At 40.8% G+C, this 19,378-nt stretch overlaps 1 pseudogene; it reads right to left on the bottom strand.

Annotated features, from left to right (window-relative positions):
• Positions 1–698: 698 nt before the first annotated feature.
• On the bottom strand, positions 699–1,039 carry LOC137216666 (large ribosomal subunit protein eL42-like; annotated as a pseudogene).
• Positions 1,040–19,378: the final 18,339 nt, after the last annotated feature.

The raw sequence follows: 19,378 nt of genomic DNA, 5'->3' as shown, positions 1-19,378 counted from the left end.
TTATGAAAATTTGGGTGCATGCATCATTTCCAATTAGAGTTTTCTCTGGATATATGCCCAGGATTTGGATTGCTGGATCACATGGCGACTCTATTTTTAGTTTTTAAAGGAACCTCAGTACTGTTTTCCATAGTGCCCGCACCAATTTACATTCCTGACAACAGTGTAGGAGGGTTCTTTTTTCTCCTTACTCATTTTGATTTCTCTACCTGGAGTTCCTTAGGCAGATAAATACTAGAGTTCTCACAGTCTACTACAGTAGGTCAGGGCTGTGTTTTTTTTTTCAGGGAATTTGTCCATTTCATCCAAGTTGGTGAATTTAGTGGCTTAGTTCATAATATTTTCTTATTCTTCTAATGTTAGTAGATCTGGTGATTTCCCCTTTTTCATTTTTGGTGTTGGTAATTTGTGCCTTCACTTTCTTGATCAGTCTGAGTAGAGGTTTATCAATTGCCTATTTTTTTCCCAAAGAAACAACTTTTGGTTTCATTGATTTTCTTTCTTTGTTTTTCTGGCTTTATTTCATAGATTTCTGCTCAGGTTTTTATGTCCTTCTCTTTGCTCTGAGTTTATATTGCCTTTCTTTTTCTAGTTTCTTAAGGTGAATTCTCGTTAGAGCATTGATTTGAGACCATTCTTTTCTTCTTAATGTAAACTTATTTTTTTGAAGTTAACATAACCTCAAGATTTTATTTCCCTTATAATAAAACAAAAGGTGAAGCCCAGAACGGGATGATTTGGCCTCTTCTCTTGTTGTCTCTTCCCAGTTCATAATGCATGCATCTATCAATAGCTGGCATTCTTTTAGATGTATAATAGGGCTTAAGCATTCAAGCCTTAGCACAATTTTCTTTGTAGTTTTAGCCTTTGCCGGAAAATCCACTTAGCCTGCTCACCATAGCCACTCTACTTCCTGTGGTAACACTGCTTTCCTGGGACAGGCCAGAATCCTTGCCCTTCTTGTACCATGTCATTTTGTTGGGTTGTGCTAGTCAGACTTCTTATAGAAAGTCTAGTGGGTCTTAGGAATGTTTACCATGTTTACCGGGGTACTATCCCTATAAATTTTTAATGCTTTGAATTTCCGTGTAAACACTGATTTATCTATATCCCACAACTTTTCATGTGTTTTCATTTTCAATTCAAGTTTTTATAATTTATCATTTGACTTTTTTTTTTTAACATCTTTATTGGGGTATAATTGCTTTACAATGGTGTGTTAGTTTCTGCTTTATAACAAAGTGAATCAGTTATACATATACATATGTTCCCATATCTCTTCCCTCTTGCGTCTCCCTCCCTCCCACCCTCCCTATCCCACCCCTCCAGGCTGTCACAAAGCACCGAGCCAATATCCCTGTGCCATGCGGCTGCTTCCCACTAGCTATCTACCTTACTACGTTTGTTAGTGTGTATATGTCCATGACTCTCTCTCGCCCCGTCACAGCTCACCCTTCCCCCTCCCCATAACCTCAAGTCCGTTCTCTAGGAGGTCTGCGTCTTTATTCCTGCCTTACCCCTAGGTTCTTCATGACATTTTTTTTTCTTAAATTCCATATATATGTGTTAGCATACGGTATTTGTCTTTTTCTTTCTGACTTACTTCACTGTGTATGACAGACTCTAGGTCTATCCACCTCATTACAAATAGGTCAATTTCGTTTCTTTTTATGGCTGAGTAATATTCCATTGTATATATGTGCCACATCTTCTTTATCCATTCATCCGATGATGGACACTTAGGTTGTTTCCATCTCCGGGCTATTGTAAATAGAGCTGCAATGAACATTTTGGTACATGACTCTTTTTGAATTTCGGTTTTCTCAGGGTATATGCCCAGTAGTGGGATTGCTGGGTCATATGGTAGTTCTATTTGTAGTTTTTTAAGGAACCTCCATACTGTTCTCCATAGTGGCTGAACCAATTCACATTCCCACCAGCAGTGCAAGAGGGTTCCCTTTTCTCCACACCCTCTCCAGCATTTATTGTTTCTAGATTTTTTGATGATGGCCATTCTGACTGGTGTGAGATGATATCTCATTGTAGTTTTGATTTGCATTTCTCTAATGATTAATGATGTTGAGCATTCTTTCATGTGTTTGTTGGCAGTCTGTATATCTTCTTTGGAGAAATGTCTATTTAGGTCTTCTGCCCATTTTTGGATTGGGTTGTTTGTTTTTTTGTTATTGAGCTGCATGAGCTGCTTGTAAATTTTGGAGATTAATCCTTTGTCGGTTGCTTCATTTGCAAATATTTTCTCCCATTCTGAGGGTTGTCTTTTGGTCTTGTTTATCATTTGACTTTGAGTGATTTAGAAGTGTGGGAAATTTTCCAAATATCTTTCTATTCTTGATTTCTAATTTAATTATGTTGTGAATTCAAAGTATTAATTCAAAGTATTGAGAACATACTTTGTACAATTTCAGTTTTTTAAACTTTGTCGAGATTTGACTTATGACCCAGTATACTCTTGGTGACTATTTCATATTTACATATGACTCACTTATCGCCAGCCCTTCGTATCCAAGGTTCTTCTGTATCCAAGGTTCCACATCCATGGATTCAACCAATCAGGGATTGTGTAGTACTCTAGTATTTACTTTTGAAAAAAAATCTGCCTATGAGTGGATCTGTGCAGTTCAAACCCGTGCTTTTCAGTGGTCAGCTGTACTTGAAAAGAATGTGTATTCTGCTGTTTGTTGACTAGAATTCTCTATAAATATCAATTAGGTCAAGTTGGTTTACAGTGTTGTTCAGGTCTTCTGTGTCCTTACTAATTTCTTTTGTGTTCTTTTATTACTAAGAGGGTTGTTGATGTGGCTGACTATAATCATGGAATTGTCTGTTTCTCTTCTGAGTTCTAGCAGTTTTTGCTTCATGCCATTTTGAAGCTCCAATCTTAGGTGTATATACATTTAGGATTCTTATGTCTTGGTGGTGAATTGTCCCCTTTATCATTATGTAACGACTCTCTTTATCTCTGGTAATATTCCTGTCCTGAAGTCTACTTTGTCTAGTATTCATAAGGGCACTCAGCTCTCTGATTAGTGTGTGCATGGTCTGTCTTTTTGCATCATTTTAACCTTTTACTTTTTTATGTCTTTATATTGAAGGTGAGTTTCCTGTAGACAGCATAATGTGTTGTCTTGTTTTTTATCCAGTCTGACAGTCTCTGCCTTTTAATTGGGGTGTGTAGATTACTTACATTTCTACTATTGATATGGTTATATTTAAATCTACCATCTGGCTAGTCATTTTATACTTGTTCCATCAGTTCTTTCTTCCTTTCCCTTCTCTTTGCTAACCTGCATGTGCATTATTTTTTTATGGTTCTGTTTTCTCTTCACTCTTGTCTTATTTGTTAAATTTCTTTTTTCTAATAAAATTTTATCTTTATGTTATTTAATATTCATCTTTATCACATTTTTGAACAGTCATCTTCAAATTATGTTATACCAGTTCATGTATAGAGTAAGAACTTTTCCTTCCCCCCATTTCTTGTGCTATTGTTATATACTTAGGGGCTGTATTATTTCAAATTAATTTAAATTTCTTAAGTAATTTATGATTATAACCTTTGAGTAAAAATATTAAAATATTTCACACAAAGTCCCCTTGACCATCCCTTCCTTGGAGGTAAACAATGTTACCAGTTTGTTACACATCCTTCCAGATGTCTGCTATGTATATGTGTGTGTATGTATGTGTATGTATAGGTACATATATATACACACACACACACACACACTTAGAATATGTACAGTTTATTTGTTTTCCATAAAAGTTATACTATGCATACCATTCTTTGGCATGCTTCTTTTACTCAACAATATGTCTTATCAGTCTACCCATATTAGTACTTTTGGATCTGCCTCATTCTTTTGAAGTGCTGCACAGTATTCTGTTAAATGGATTTCTCAGAGTTTTATTATTATTTTAGTTGATGGACATTTTTTTCCTGATTATTCATTATGGTAAATAAGGCCCCAGTGAATATCCTTCTGTATGTCTTATTGTGGACATTTGGAAATGCTTTTCTAGAGTACATACCTAGAAGTGGAATTACATTTCTCATAGAAACCTCCAGCAAGAAATAAAGGGGAGAGGAGAGGCAGAAATTAACCCAAGAAGGTTTTAAGGTTGCATTGGGGCTAGTGGGTGTGGTAATGGGTGTGGTGGGTGTGTCAGGGATGTGATAGATGATTTAAAGCCTTGGAAACTCTTTGGAGAATTTAATACAGTAATGGTCTCATCTTTGGAACTCAGGGACTTCTGAGGGAACATGGATTGGTTACTATTTTCATGCCTTGGGTATAAAGAAGCAACTTATTTTTATTCATCAGAGATAGAAAAGAGAAGGCTGTGACTCATCTTGACGGTCTATCAGATGGGTCAAATAAGTTGACCCAAGTCACATGGCTGTCACAGAGGAATGAGCGACAGTCCAGTGGGCTAAAGAAAGTTACTAAATTTAGAGATTGTCTGGTTGTATACCTTCACTGTTTACATAGGAAGCAAGGCCTGGAGAGGGAAAGAGACCCGCTCAAGGTTTCATAGTAAGTCAGTGATACTGCTGACATATTTCAGCCCAGCTGTAAGAGGCAGAAAAGCAGAAATAGGAAGGAGATAGCTTAGTCCAGCTAGGGGAAGTGGTGGTGGGGGGCCGAGGAGACAGAGAAGCAAACAACATTTCCACCTACTCTGCCCCCTGCAGCCCACTCTCTTCCTTTCTCCAGATTTTTGTGGACTTCTTTCTTCAGCAGCATCAAAGAAGTCCAAAAAGGAAAACTAAACAATCCAAATTATAGGATAGAGGAAAAACCCATGTCCTTGTAAATGTTACCATTCTGCAGCAAAACAAACATGGTAGAAATAATTAGGCTTTGGTCTGGGTCTGCGATGTGGAAGATGGGCATAAATAGTCGCTAAACCATCTAGTGGAGCCACAGTAATTCTTTCCTGGAGGGTAGAGCAATGGGTACATTACCCAAATGCAGCTATTCAAAAAGTGGTCTAGATTCCCTTGCAATAATCATTAATTTCAGGCAACAAAACAAAATAAAATAAAGAAAACAACAAAAGGAGGGGTGGGTCATTAAAACAAAAAAGCTGGGCACTCAAAAGAGACTTCTCACAGCTAGAAAGTTGTGGAGGATGGATTTGAAACTGTCACCAGGTGCTTGCCTACTTTTACAGTAGAGGTCCTCAAACTGACCTGCCCTTAAGCTGACGAAGGATGCCCTTTGAGAAGTGCAGCATCTTGAGATGCTGTCTTTAGAGTTATTGGGAAGAGAATATTCTTCCGGTTTGGAGATGCTCGAGGGGAAGTCCCCTAGAGCAGTCTTTCTGTCTTGGGATACTTGGGATGCCTTTTAAAAAGCCAGATTCCTGAAGTACCTCACCCCAACTCCAGTACTGGATCTGTGGGTGGGCCCATAATCTGCATATTAAACAGTCACCCAGATGATTCTTATGCCTGCCTGCTGACATTTGGCCCAGGATGGGCTTGCCCAATCATTCTGCAGTGATAATGGTACTGTCTTTTTGAAGACCTGCATTAATTATGTCGAAGACCTGCATTATGTCGAACCCCTTTGGTAATGGTAATTTCACATGGTTCAATCTAGTATCTTTGTTTCCTTTAAATTTCAACTGAGCTCTAGACAATGAGTTTTCTAGATCTTTCTTTGGGCACACAGGGTGAAGAGAATTTTTCAGGATGTGAATGTTAACTGACACGTGACCTTAGGACAGTGGTTTCCATATCAATAAGTTTGGGAACATTTCAGGGGGGCAACTTAGAATTCCCGTTTCTATTTGGAGTCATGAAGTTCAAAGATACATTTTATGAGGTAGCAGGTCTTCAGGTTTTAAAGATAGTTATGTTGTTATTGGTGTTCCAGACCTAATCCCTTTTTCCGAATCTCTACAAACACACTGGGAGGGGTTTCTCCCCGTATTGCAGGTAAGGATTTAAGATGTAAACCTCTTCTGGAATGAGGCAGGAAAATCAACTCTTCAATCAGTCAACACAAAACTCCCAGTAATGAATTGAGAGGGCCAGGATCACAGACATCATAATTGGGAGAATTAAGCCTTGAATGTATGTCTTTTGGAAGAGTCCTGGTGCTGTAAAAAAAAGAGTATGAATTAAATTCAACTTTGATCCTAAATTAGGATTGCTAGCTACTAGTTAGTTATGCGACCCTGGTCCAATCAAGTAATCTCCTAGAGCTATCTGCATCTTTAAAACAAAGAGAATTACATTTTGCTGAGCTGGTGGGGTTGGGGCTCCTGCTGTTTCCGGAGAAGGTGTGTGACACCCTCAGTGCAGTGCAGTGCATGCCCATAGGTGGTGCTAAGTAATGGTTATGATTAGTGAATTCCAGGCTGAAGTTTTATTTTTCCACAGATGCACGGCAGCCTCTCAGGTCTCTCAGCCTGTTAGACCAGTTGCAACTCTTCCCCTCCTCCCCCCACCATCCCCTTCACATGTACAACTGCCCTGGGGCATTTATCCTCCAGGGGATAATTCTCCATGAAGCTGGCACATCTGTCATGGGCACTAGTAGGTGCCAGCAAAGGCTAAGCTTTCAGAAGGGCTCCTTCATTTGATTTTTATCATTCTTCCATCCCCCCAGTGTGACTCATGAAAGCCCAGACTTCCTTTCCTTTCATCCGGAGTGATCTCTGACTCTCACAGCCTTTCTTGCTTGCCATTCTGAGCCTGGGAGAAAATGCTCAGGGTTACACTGTCAAATATCAATGAAGAAAGACCTCCTATGTTGGGCATCCTTGTAACAAAACTAATAAACACCAGTGTAGGGACTTCCCTCGTGGCTCAGTGGTTAAGAATCTGCCTGCCAATGCAGGGGTCACGGGTTTGAGCCCTGGTCCAGGAAGATCCCACATGCCGCGGAGCAACTAAGCCCATGCACCGCAAGTACTGAGCCTGTGCTCTAGAGCCTGTGAGCCACAACTACTGAGCCCACGTGCCACAATTACTGAAGACCACACACCTAGGGCCCGTGCTCCACAACAAGAGAAGGCACCGCAATGAGAAGTCCGCACACCACAACGAAGAGTAGCCCCCGCTCGCCGCAGCTAGAGAAATCCTGCGTGCAGCAACAAAGACCCAACACAGCCAAAAATAAATAAATAAATTTATAAAAAAAACAAACCCCCAAAACACCAGTGCTACATTTGGACAGAACTTTACGGTGTGCCATGTACTTTCATATCCATTAGCTCATTTAATAGTTGCAAACTTCTGGCAAGGTAGTGTGATGGTTAAGGGTTAGGCTCTGGAATCTGCAGGTTGCTTTTAAATTCCCATCTTCACCTCTTCTCAGCCGAATCATCTTGGGCAAGTAACTTAGCATCTCTGAACGCTGTAGGTTTAAGTGGAAAGTACTCAGAACATGGTCATAAGTGCCCAATAATTGTTAACTATTACTTCTATCATGCCCATTTTACCACATGACCTCAAGTTTTTCTGTAACCTCACCATTGGTCCTTAACCTAAAGGGTCAAACCTCACTTTCTTTGCTTTTCCTCTTATCCCCCTGCCTCCACACTCTCCTCAGCTTTGCTCCCCCCTCACACATAGCCTACAGTGAACTTTCCTTTTTCTTTTTGATAAACTTAATTAATTAATTAATTTATTTATTTATTTTTGGCTGCATTGGGTCTTCGTTGCTGTGTGCGGGCTTTCTCTAGTTGTGTCGAGTGGGGGCTGCTCTCCTTTCTGGTGTGCGGGTTTCTCACTGCAGTGGCTTCTCTTGTTGCGGAGCACGGGCTCTAGGCACATAGGCTTCAGTAGTTGTGGCTCGTGGGCTCTACAGCGCAGGCTCAATGGTTGTGGTGCACGGGCTTTGTTGCTCCGTGGCATGTGGGATCTTCCCGGACCAGGGCTGGAACCCACGTCTCCTGCATTGGCAGGCGGATTCTAAACTACTGTGCCACCAGGGAAGCCCAGTTTTCCTTTTTCTGTTCAGCACAGGCTATCTCAGGCCTTTGCATGGGCTGTCATGTCTGTCCTGAGCCCACATACTGAATCCTGGTAAATACCTACTCATCCTTCAAGTAGACTGACTCCCTTTTATCACCAGGCTCCCAGGTTGCTTTCTGCACACCTTGATTATAACAAGACTGAGATTGTCTCTTTTCCTAATTTATCTATTCATTAGACTGAGTGCTCCCTGGGGAAAGGGATCATATCTTCTCACTTGTATAACTCCTGTCCCTGATATCTGTGATGTGCCAAATAAATGTTGGTTTGAATGAACAAGTGTTATAGAATTCATCAATCCACCTAAAACTATGTTAGATAAGCATTCAAGTTACTGAACCCAGAGGCTGTGGAGACAGTCCTGAAACCTAGGCTCCAGCTCCTAGTCCCCAAGCTCTCTGGGCATCCCCCAGGCTGCCTCTCATTGTGGTCTCCTGACATTGCTGTGTAATTTTTCCAACCAAGCTGGACACGGAAAGAAAGAAAAAAAACAACTAATCATATGAAAGCACTAGACTTCATAGTTACAGGCCCAGTAGAGGTTTCCAGATGACAGCAAGCAGGCAGTATGCAAAGGCCTGCTTTTAAGGTATCAGAAAAGACAAAATTATAGTGTGCCTGCCTTTCATGTGCTGTCTGTTTCGTCTTGCTGAATAAAAGGGAAACTCTGGCTCCAGGCTGATTTTCATTTACAAAAACAGACTAAATTCTAACCCTTAAATTATCAAAAGTGCCATATACTTGACAAGCAGCTAAGCAGAGAGAGCAGAAACTGCCAAGTTAGTAATTAAACAGAGGTTAAGTCAAATTAAAAGAGAGAGACATTCTTGTCTGGCGGTCAGAACAGAGGCCTGGAGAACCCCAGATCTGGCCCTGGTACCTGCATGTGTCAGAGTGAAGACTTGATGTGCAACCATGGTTGCCAAGGAGAGACCCCATGGGCTCCGTCCACCCCTGTCTGACTTCCTGGAAGGTCTTCTAATGTGAGAACCGGGGATGTGTTCTTGTTGAGAGATGGGATCAGGGGAGGGTAGGCCTGAAAGGAGTCAGGAGGAGGCTGAGGGGACCCAGCTCTCCTCCATTTTCAGAATTTGTTTCCAAATATTATAAGGGACCATGGAAGAGTTTTTTAAATATAAAATGATTATAGCTTAGGATCTCTTATAAGTACTTCAATATAAATTATTCATTTACTCAAAATATATTGAGTGCTCACAACCGTGGACCAAGCTAAGTCCTAGCCTTGGGTTGTTGACATGCTGGTAGAGGAAGGCAGACAATAAACAAGCAAATAAATGCATAGTATTTCAGGTGGCTCTAAGTGACATGGGCATAACTATAGTAAAGGAGGAGGATAGGGAGATCAGGAGTAGGAGAGAAGGGAGTGGGGGAGAAGGGGAAGATGGAGTTGCTATTTATATTAGGCAATCAAGAGAGGCCTTTCTGATAAGGTGATATTTGAGCAGAAATCTACAAGGGGAAGAGAATTTCCGGCAGAAAGAACAGCAAGTGTAAAGGTCTTGAGGTGGAGGAGTGTTTAGCAAGTTTGAGGAAAAGCAAGGATCTCAGTGTGGTCAGATCGTGGCAAGCAAAGAGGGCGTGGTAGGAGATGAGGTTTGAAAAAGATTAAGGGCTAGATCATGTAGGCATTCTAAGAACACTGGCTTTTATTCTAAGTTAAAAATGAAGGCTTTGAAGGCTTTTGAGAAGATCTTACATGATTTACAAGGGTCACTTTGGGCTGCTGTGTTGAGAGTAGAATGTAGGGAGATGAGAATAAACAGCAAAGGGAGACACAATTGTGGTTTAGGTCAGGTGGTGGTAAAAAGTGGTTGGATTCAGAATAACTTCTGAAAGTAGATCTTGTAGGATTTGCCGATAGTTCGGATCTAGGATGTTAAAGAAAGAAAGGATTCAAGGGTGACTTCAAGGATTTTGGCCTGATCAAGAGGAATGATGGAGTTCTGTTTTAACGAGATGGAAAGACTGTAGGAAGAATAGGTCTGGGAGATGGAATACAAATCAAGAATTTGTATTTGGATATGATAATTCTGAGATGCATATTATACTGCTATAACAAGTATTGCGAAGAAGCACAGCTCTGGGAATCAATTGGAATGCAATTTTAATTTTGTTTCCTAATGTCCCTTTAACATTGATTCAGTGGAGGAACAGTTTTCCCTGCCATTGGGTGAAAACTCTGGCAGGCATCATGATTTTTCTGGTCACTCTTAGGTATCAGAAAGTCCCATGGTTCTCCTTAAGTAGGAACCCAGACACTTGATTCAGAAACAAGAATGTCCAGTTCAGTTTGTTACTTAATACTTACATCTTCATTAAAAGGTCATGTTTCTTCTGCTTCCAACTTCCTCTACCTTAGCAGGTTAGTTACCCCCACTGGGGAAGAAGTTATGGCTGGCTTTTTTCCCTTTCTTGCTCATCATCTCATTAGCTATGGTTTCAGTTGCTCCAGAGTTGGTGTCAACACTCCACTAGGAGGGTAGAGGGGAAAGAGATCAGAAAGTTCTTACTTGACTGGGACTGTCCTAACATGATTTTAACTTTCTCTGGGGCTGACTAATATTTAATGCTGTGTCTTCCTTGGTTCTTTTGTAGATTCTGTGGAGGCTCCACTGCTGTGGCTTCTCTTTTGGCAACTCCACTGGTGTGGGTGATGCATCCTATTCCTCCAGCTGCCGTGGGTTTTCCCGCAGCTCATTCCACGCAAGCTTTCTCATTTACAGTCCCATCACCCCACCAGGCAAAACACTTGAGCTAGGATGATAAGGCTCTTGCTGACTCTCCTGTGTGGCTCACCTCCTGTCCACAGGAAGTATATACCCTGTGCCTTGGCTATTCCCAGGGGAATCTCTTCTCTGCTGCAACCCACTGCTTTAGCAACCTCTCACCTTTAGATTCCCCAGTTGGGGTGGGGGGTCAGACTCCAGTTAATTAAGCAGCTCTCCCCACGCCCTTTCTTCAAACTACAGGGAACGCATATCAGCTCTCTGAGTTATCTCCTATCACTAGGTCTGAGCTGAGGGGTCTTCCCCCGTCCTTTCCATTCTCCAGGGAGAGGAGCTATTCACAGCACAGCTTTCTTCAAAGAAAACCTTTTACAAATTCTCCCTCCCTTCAATCTCCGGTAATGGGACCATTTTATGGCATTGATTACAGTGAGGGGTCCAAGTTAAACTGTTCTTAGATAACCACTTTGAAAATATTGATTTGCATCAGCCCCTTACTTTAGTATTTGATATCTATTGTGTTGAAACCGTGGTCTAAACTCCCCCCCCCCTTTTTTTGTTTTGCGATACATGGGCCTCTCACTGTTGCGGCCTCTCCCGTTGCGGAACACAGGCTCCAGACACGCAAGCTCAGCGGCCATGGCTCACGGGCCTAGCCGCTCCGCGGCATGTGGGATCTTCCCGGACCGGGGCACGAACCTGTGTCCCCTGCATCGGCAGGCGAACTCTCAACCACTGCGCCACCAGGGAAGCCCTAAACTCCCTTTTTAACATCTTGGTACACTTTTAAAATTTGAGAGTCAACGGCATATGAATTGTGCTTAAAAGTCATGAGATTAGAGGACGTCACCTATGGTGCGAACGGCAAAAAATATCTGACGACTGAGCCCTTTCATAAGTTAGAAATGAAGAACCAGCAAAGGATACTGAGAAGGAGCACTCAGAATTTGCCCTGTTTCTGGATTGGCTTAAAAAAAAGAAAAGAAACACTTTAGGCCCTTAGAACTCATCCTCCATTCTGAATTACAATCAATACTCCAGCAATGGCTTTTCCAATAGTGAATTTTCCATTTTTCCTGATGCCACTCTTCATATGTAAATGTCTTTGGCATTTACAAAGTGTCCGTTATTTCATTTCAACTACCTTATACCCCTGTGAGGAAGGTTTCATTACAGATGGGGAAACTGAGGGCCAAAGAACTTTAATAGATTTTCCCAAGGTTCAAGGAGTAAGAGGCAGAAGATGGATTTGAGTTCAGGTCTTTGGCTCCAGGTTTTGAGCTCTTTCTTTCGTAGCCACCTCAGAGACACTCAGGACAATCATAGCTTTTTAAGGTTTTGCTAAAGTAGACTATTTAATAAATGTGTGGCAAAGGTTTAATCTCACATGCCAGCTCCCATGCATTAATCAAAGTTACCTGAAGAGCTGTGTTTAGCAGGATTCTGATGTATAATGAGGTTTGGCAGGAAAGAGTAGGTTGATCAGTTAGTGATGACTGCCATTGCTTGGTAGGGATTCTGGTGGCATATGTGCCATGCATTTGACATCACTGATTTAATTATTTCGTGTGTGTGTGTGTGTGTGTGTGTGTGTGTGAGAGAGAGAGAGAGGGAGAGGGAGAGGGAGAGGGAGAGGGAGAGGGAGAGGGAGGGAGGGGGAGAGAGAGAAAGAGAGATACAGATGTTCTCTGGAACAGTTGTAGTTTCTCAAAACACATTAAAAGAATGGGAAAATAAAGAAAGAGCAGCCTAAAGCCATATTGGGTTACTGGAGATGACAACATTGTATACATGCATTCTGAGAGCACACATTTTTAAAGATGTGGTGCTGGCAAAGGAAATAGCCTGAACTCTGAACAGCCTTGCAAATAAATAAAACTAGCCACTGTTCCCCAGCATTTTTCTCTCCCAATTCTTATTTTGAGTAATTTTTAGCTAGCAGAAAAGTTAAAAGAGTAGTACAATGAATGCCCATATATCATTTTCCTAGATTTCCATCATGCATCATTTCCTAGTTAACATTCTCTCTCTGCTTTTATTCTGAATTATTTGAAAGTAATTTAAAAAATTCACAACACTAAAGCATTCATTTCTTAAGAACAAAGACATTCTCCGACATAATCACAGTACCATTATCATACCTGCAAAAATAATACATAGGTCATATTTAAATTTCCCTAGTTGTCCCTAAAAGTGGGATCAGATTGAATGTACTGCTCTTTGTTCAGACTTTATTTTGGTAAGTGACATATTGTAAGATTTTTCGCTTCATTGATAAAATGTCCTTCAAAAATGACCATGTGGGACTTCCCTCGTGGCGCAATGGTTAAGCCTCTGCGCTCCCAATGCAGGGGGCATGGGTTCGATCCCTGGTCAAGGACCTAGATCCCACATGCATGCCACAACTAAGGAGCCCGCCTGCCGCAACTAAGACCTGGCACAACCAAATAAATAAATAAAATAAATATTTAAAACAAACCCCAAAATGACCATGTTATTTCATTACCTGGATAGAGTACGCTTTATTTTACTAGCCCTTTACTTTTGTGCATTTAGTCTATTTTCTATTTAGTGATTGCTGTCGTAAATGCTGTTGCAATGAACATCATGGGCACATGGTGCATTGGCCTCAATATATATTCCAACCTCTTTTTTAGGGTCTTCCCATACCGAGAAGACTAAAACTTCCCCAGCCTGCCTTGCAGTTCAAGTTCTAGATGTAATTTAGATTCCACCAATCACTTGCACCTACATAAGATCTGGAAGGCAAAAGCATGAGGTAGAGGTCATGCATTTGTTGCCCCTGTGCTTTTTCTGGAAAGTAAGGCCATTTATTGTTGGTTTTTTTCCTGCAGTGCTAGGAACTAATACTCAGTTCATTTACTGGGAAACTTTTAAGTATATTAGAAACAATTTGTGTATGTGAATCAATTTTTTAAGCTATAAATTGTATGATCTAAATACAGTTAAGTATTTGCAATGAAAATTTCGCATTCATATTCAGATGTGCTGTAAGTGTAAAAAGTACGCTGGAGTTTGAAGACTTCGTATGACAAATGTAATATAAACTATGTCACTAATAATTTTTATATTGATTACATTTTGAAATGATAATACTTCAGATATCTTGGGTTAGGAGAAATTTATTATTAAAATTAATTTCATTTGGTTTTACATGTGGCTTGCATGATATTTCTCTTGGACAACACTGCTCTAGAATTAGCTATGAAGAAAATTTGTGTTTTCTTAACTAGGGATTTCCAGATCAGACCAGTCTAAATCGTAGTTCAAATTTCTCAATTTTTTCAAATAAGGAATTTCTGGAGCAACCTATTCTGTACATTAGGCACTGACTTATTTCTGCTTCTTTAAATTAGTGGAGACTCTTGTGTTTGCTCATGGAGGTTTGTTCAGATCTATTGTGAGGAGGCGTCCTCCCTCTGTTCTCAGTCCCAGCAGCCAGTCTGGCAGGAGTGACTTCCTAACTCTTCTTGCCACCCTCAAGGCTTCCTGGGCTTGTGGACTTGGGCCCCATTTTGACCTGACTTCCGGGCTGATTCTATTTGACTCCACGCATGCTTGGTTTTGGCACTTGCTGGTGAGACTCCACCTGGATCTGTGCTGCCTTGGCTAAATCCCACCGTGTAGGACACGATTGGACGTGGCTATGGAAGAAGCTGGATTGCAGGTAATCCACACAGACATTCCTTAAAGCTTGTGTGAAAGTTTAGCACACCCCCAAATAGACATATCTGCTATAAGGTGAGGACTATAAACCCAACAGCTGAAATATATTATAGTCTCAAATAATACCTTGTCATTTATCCACAATCTCTGATGTTATCTTCCCAACATTTCATATATGCTCTTTAATTTTGTAGTTGTATTCACAGTTGGAAATACAGTTAACGAGCTAAACATACCACTAAGACTAAAGATCTGCCACTTTTAACACCCCTAATAAGTGCCTTTGTTTTTCTCAAATATATTAAATTTATAAATTTAATTTAAATATTTAATATAAATATATTAAATTTATAAATCCCACACCTCTTGTCAATAGAATTAATATTTTCACTTTTTTGCACTGTCTAGGTGGTACCATGATGTTTTTTTTAAATTTACTTATTTAATTTATTTATTTGGCTGCGTTGGGTCTTTGTTGCTATGTGCGGGCTTTCTCTAGTTGGCGGCGAGTGGGGGCTACTATTCGTTGCGGTACGCAGGCTTCTCGTTTTGGTAGCTTCTCTTGTTGCGGAGCACAGGCTCTAGGCGCGTGGGCTTCAGTAGTTGTGGCTTGTGGGCTCTAGAGCACAGGCTCAGTAGTTGTGCTGCACGGGCTTAGTTGCTCCATGGCATGTGGGATCTTCCCGGACCAGGGATCAAACCCGTGTCCCCTGCATTGGCAGGCAGATTCTTAACCACTGTGCCACCAGGGAAGTCCCCATGATAATGTTTTTGATCTGATATATAAGAGCCTGAAATTGGCAGTTGAAAGTTGGTTTAGGATGGTTACAGTGTTATGTATAAAAATGGGTTGTTGTTCACTTGAGGCCTGATTGGTCCCTGCTGGATTCTTCAATCTCATACTGGGCAGTCCTGGAGGAAGGTCCTGTGTATTTTTTTTCTAGGAGAACATGCCTATAATTTGTTGGTGGAGGAGGAGAACTACAGATAAAGAGACCTTACTCCATGCTGAACAATCTGTTTTTATTCCCTTATCATCCAGTTTCCTGAAGGTCATGGGTTATCTTCCTGGCCAAGTTTGCCTCATAAACCAAGACAATAAAGTGTGTGGGACACTTGCCAAACACATAAAAACAGACTAAGAGCTCTTAAATGCCCTTCTTCCTAGCTCCCCACTCCCTGGTCCCCACTGGGTGTGGTTGGCATGGTGGTGGGGAGGGAACATCTCCAGTATCTCAGTGGGCATGAGCAACATCATATTAATAAATGACTATTCTATTCATGGTTAAGAAATTCCCACTTTTCCAAATAAGATCTGCTTTCAGTCAGAGGGCAGAAACTAAGATCCCTGTGCAAGCGAATGGTTTATCAAATTGTTCTGGGAGTGAAAGCACTTAAACAGGTTATCAGACCCCATCCTTCTCAGCAGCAATCTCTTTGGCTCTGCACCACAGGCTTTAGTTCTCTAAGAGAAACAACTGGAAAGGGGGATGCCAGATTTGGATTATTTGCCATATGATTGGCTCCCTACTGTTTGCTTTAAACAGTTAACCTCACTGAATCCCCACAGTAGTTCTGCAAGGTGGGATTTATTTTTCCATTAAAACATGAGAAAACCCAGGCTCAGAGAGGTGGTGTATTTGCTGAAAGTCACACAGCTGGTCACTAGGCATTGCTCTGAAATCCATTTGCTTATGTAACATTAGGAAAACACCTTCAACATTAGAGTGAATAATTCCCACTTTGTATCCCTATAGCCTTTTGTACACAATAGAATATAACACACACCATGACTTGTGTTATGCACCCATCTCTCACTGTGTGTGGGTTCCTTGAGGCTAGTGAAGGGGGCAGATACTTTTGGTTCTCCCATCAGCCACTCTTTTCCTCTTCTCTGCCAGTAAGTCTTATTGCCCAGAATGTAGTCAGATGACCATAGTTAGTTGCAAGGAAGCCTGGGAAGTAGTCTTCCAGCCTAAGTGGGCCATTTCTGCCCTTAATAAAAATTGGGTTCTATTGCTAAGGAAGGGAGTTTGGATATGGGGTAGAAAACTAGCAGTTTCTGCATAGTGTATGTCAACTGAAAAAAAAACTGCACAACCTAAAAGTTGAGAAAAGTATGTTTTATTTGGTGGTCTTTCTGAGGACTTCAAGCCCGGAAGACAACCTCTCAGATAGCTCTGAGGGACTGTTCTGAAGAGGTAAGGGAGGAGCCAGGATATATATGGAGTTTTGCAACAAATACCGGATAATCAAAAGATTACCATTAATTGAAGAAAACCAGATATCTCAAGTTAATGAATTTAGTGCTTTTCTATGTATGGGAAGATGCAACAGTCTGGGCTCACTGAAACCATTCCTTTGATATGCACCTTAGCTATTTAGGGCCAGTATCCAGTTCTTTCGCATCCAGAGTTCCCTAACCATTGGGTGCACCGTTGAAGGTGGCTGCAGCGACTGAGGGCTTGGCAGTGGGCAGCCCAGTTTTTCTCCATCCTGAGTTCCCTCAGGGCTCACCATTAGGGGCAGTGGCTGTAGTGGCTTGATGGCTGCAACATCCTTTGTTTACTGTTATGGCAGGCAAAGTTTTCATTCACAGGTACTTTTAAAAATACATATTTTTAAGTACCGTTAAAAAGGGTACATTTTCCACACCCCTTTCTACTCCTTTTTCCCTTTAACCTGGCCCAATTCACACATTTGTGTTACTTCTAGGCACTGAATTTAGAACCTGGCAGAAACCTCTGTGTAGGCAGCGCCCTCCTTTCTTCGCTGGACATTTCTTCTCTGAGGTCATTCTGCATCTGAAGGGGACTCCCAACCACTGCCTAAGTTCTGGAGATTAAGCTGTAACTTCCTGGGAAGTGGTCCCCTTGAATCTGTGCTTGCCCCGTTCTTGCTTTCTAAAGCATTTCTCCTGTCTTATCAAGTTCCTCTAACGTGTTTAAAACACAGTTCAATGTGATTTTCACCTAATTTGCAGGAAAATGTCCATTGAGGAAGGTGGGGGTGGAGGTACTTGCCACAGCTATCGCATTTGCCTGGAAACTATAAGTGACATAATGTTATAGTTCTTCAAGTAGAAATGCATAGAACCACTATGACTGTGGTGCCTGCTCTCTTATCTAGCTGCTAGTTCTAGAGCAAATACAGATGCAAGCAAACTGTTGTCTCCACTCCCTTAGGAATGAACTATCTTGGGTCTTTGTTTTAGGTGTTGTGGTTATTGGTATTTGTGTTATGATTAGCCCATTTAGAGAAGAGACCTATGGAATCTGAGTGAGTGGTTAGAATGAAACTATTTGCCACTTAAAAAAATTATTTGTTTGTTTGTGTTTATTTTTCCCTGCAGTTTCTTTGATCCTTGGGAAGGCTTTTAGGGAATTGGTGAAATTTGGGCTATTTCCAAAGACTTCTCCACTTGATTTCCACAGGAAATGTAAAAGCACACATTTAATTTTAGTTCATTTGGAAGTATTTCAGGAGACAGATCTACTGTGGATATAGAGAAGAATGTATAAACAGACAAACAAACAAACACTTGAAAAAAAAACCAAGGAATGATCCATGTGCATTTGAAAGGAATGTGTATTCTACTGCTTTCGGATGGAATGCTCTATAAATATCAATTTAGTCCATTTGGTTTAATGTGTTATTTAAGGCTTGTGTTTCCTTATTGATTTTCTGCCTGGATGATCTGTCCATTGATGTAAGTGGGGTGTTAAAGTCCCCTACTATTATTGTGTTACTGTCGATTTTTCCTTTTATGTCTTTTAATATTTGCCTTATATATTGAGGTGCTCCTATGTTGGATGCACATATATTTATAATTTTTATACCTTCTTCTTGGATTGATCCCTTGATCATTATGTAGAGTCCTACTTCGTCTCTTGTAACAGTCTTTATTTTAAAGTCTATTTTGTTGGATATGAGTATTCCTATTCCAGCTTTCTTTTGATTTCCATTTGCGTGGAAAACCTGTTTTCCATCCACTCACTTTCAGTCTGTATGTGTCTATAGATCTGAAGTGAGCCTCTTGTAGGCAGCAGATATACAGGTCTTCTTTCTATGATTTTATATCCATTCAGCCAGTCTGCGTCTTTTGGCTGGAGCATTTAGTTCATTTACATTTAATGTAATTATTGATATTTATGTTCTTATTGACATTTTGTTAATTGTTGTGGATTTGTTTTCGTAGGTCTTTTGTTCCCCTTTCTTCTTTTGTTCTCTTCTCTTGTGATTTGATGACTATCTTTAGTGTTATGCTTGGATTCCTTTTTCTTTTTTGTGTGTATGTCTATTATAGATTTTTGGTTTATGGTTACTATGAAGTTTTAGTACAGCAGTCTATATATATATATATGGGATTTTATTTAACATCTTGTTGTTAAACATCTTTATTGGAGTATAATTGCTTTACAATGGTGTTTTAGTTTCTGCTGTATAACAAAGTGAATCAGCTATGTGTATACATATATCCCCATTTCCCGTCCCTCCTGAGTCTCCCTCCCACCCTCCCTATCCCACCACTCTAGCACCGAGCTGATCTCCCTGTGCCATGTGGCTGCCTCCCACTAGCTATCTGTTTTACATTTGGTAGTATATATATGTCCATGCCACTCTCTCACTTCGTCCCAGCTTACCCTTCCCCCTCCCCATGTCCTCAAGTCCATTCTCTACATCTGCACAAGGACACATCAAAGACTCCAGCTTTCCTGCTTAGCTTTTGGGCCCGTGGTTCTCGTTTTTATAGTCCTGTGACATCGGGACAGCATTAGCATTTACTCACATTTGCTAAGCAGCATGCCACAAGAAGGCAATGGCTATGAATATTCTCATGGAAAAAAGTGGCCAACGTAGGAGAAGAACTCAGTTTTCTGACATTTGTCAAGCATTTGCTGTTGACCTTAGCAAGAGTACAAAGGAAAGAGCC

This window comes from Pseudorca crassidens, chromosome X (assembly GCF_039906515.1).
Source record: "Pseudorca crassidens isolate mPseCra1 chromosome X, mPseCra1.hap1, whole genome shotgun sequence".
Classification (NCBI taxonomy): domain Eukaryota; kingdom Metazoa; phylum Chordata; class Mammalia; order Artiodactyla; family Delphinidae; genus Pseudorca; species Pseudorca crassidens.
The sequence above is the reverse complement of the archived record's forward strand: the minus strand, read 5'-3'. Positions and strand labels throughout refer to the sequence as shown.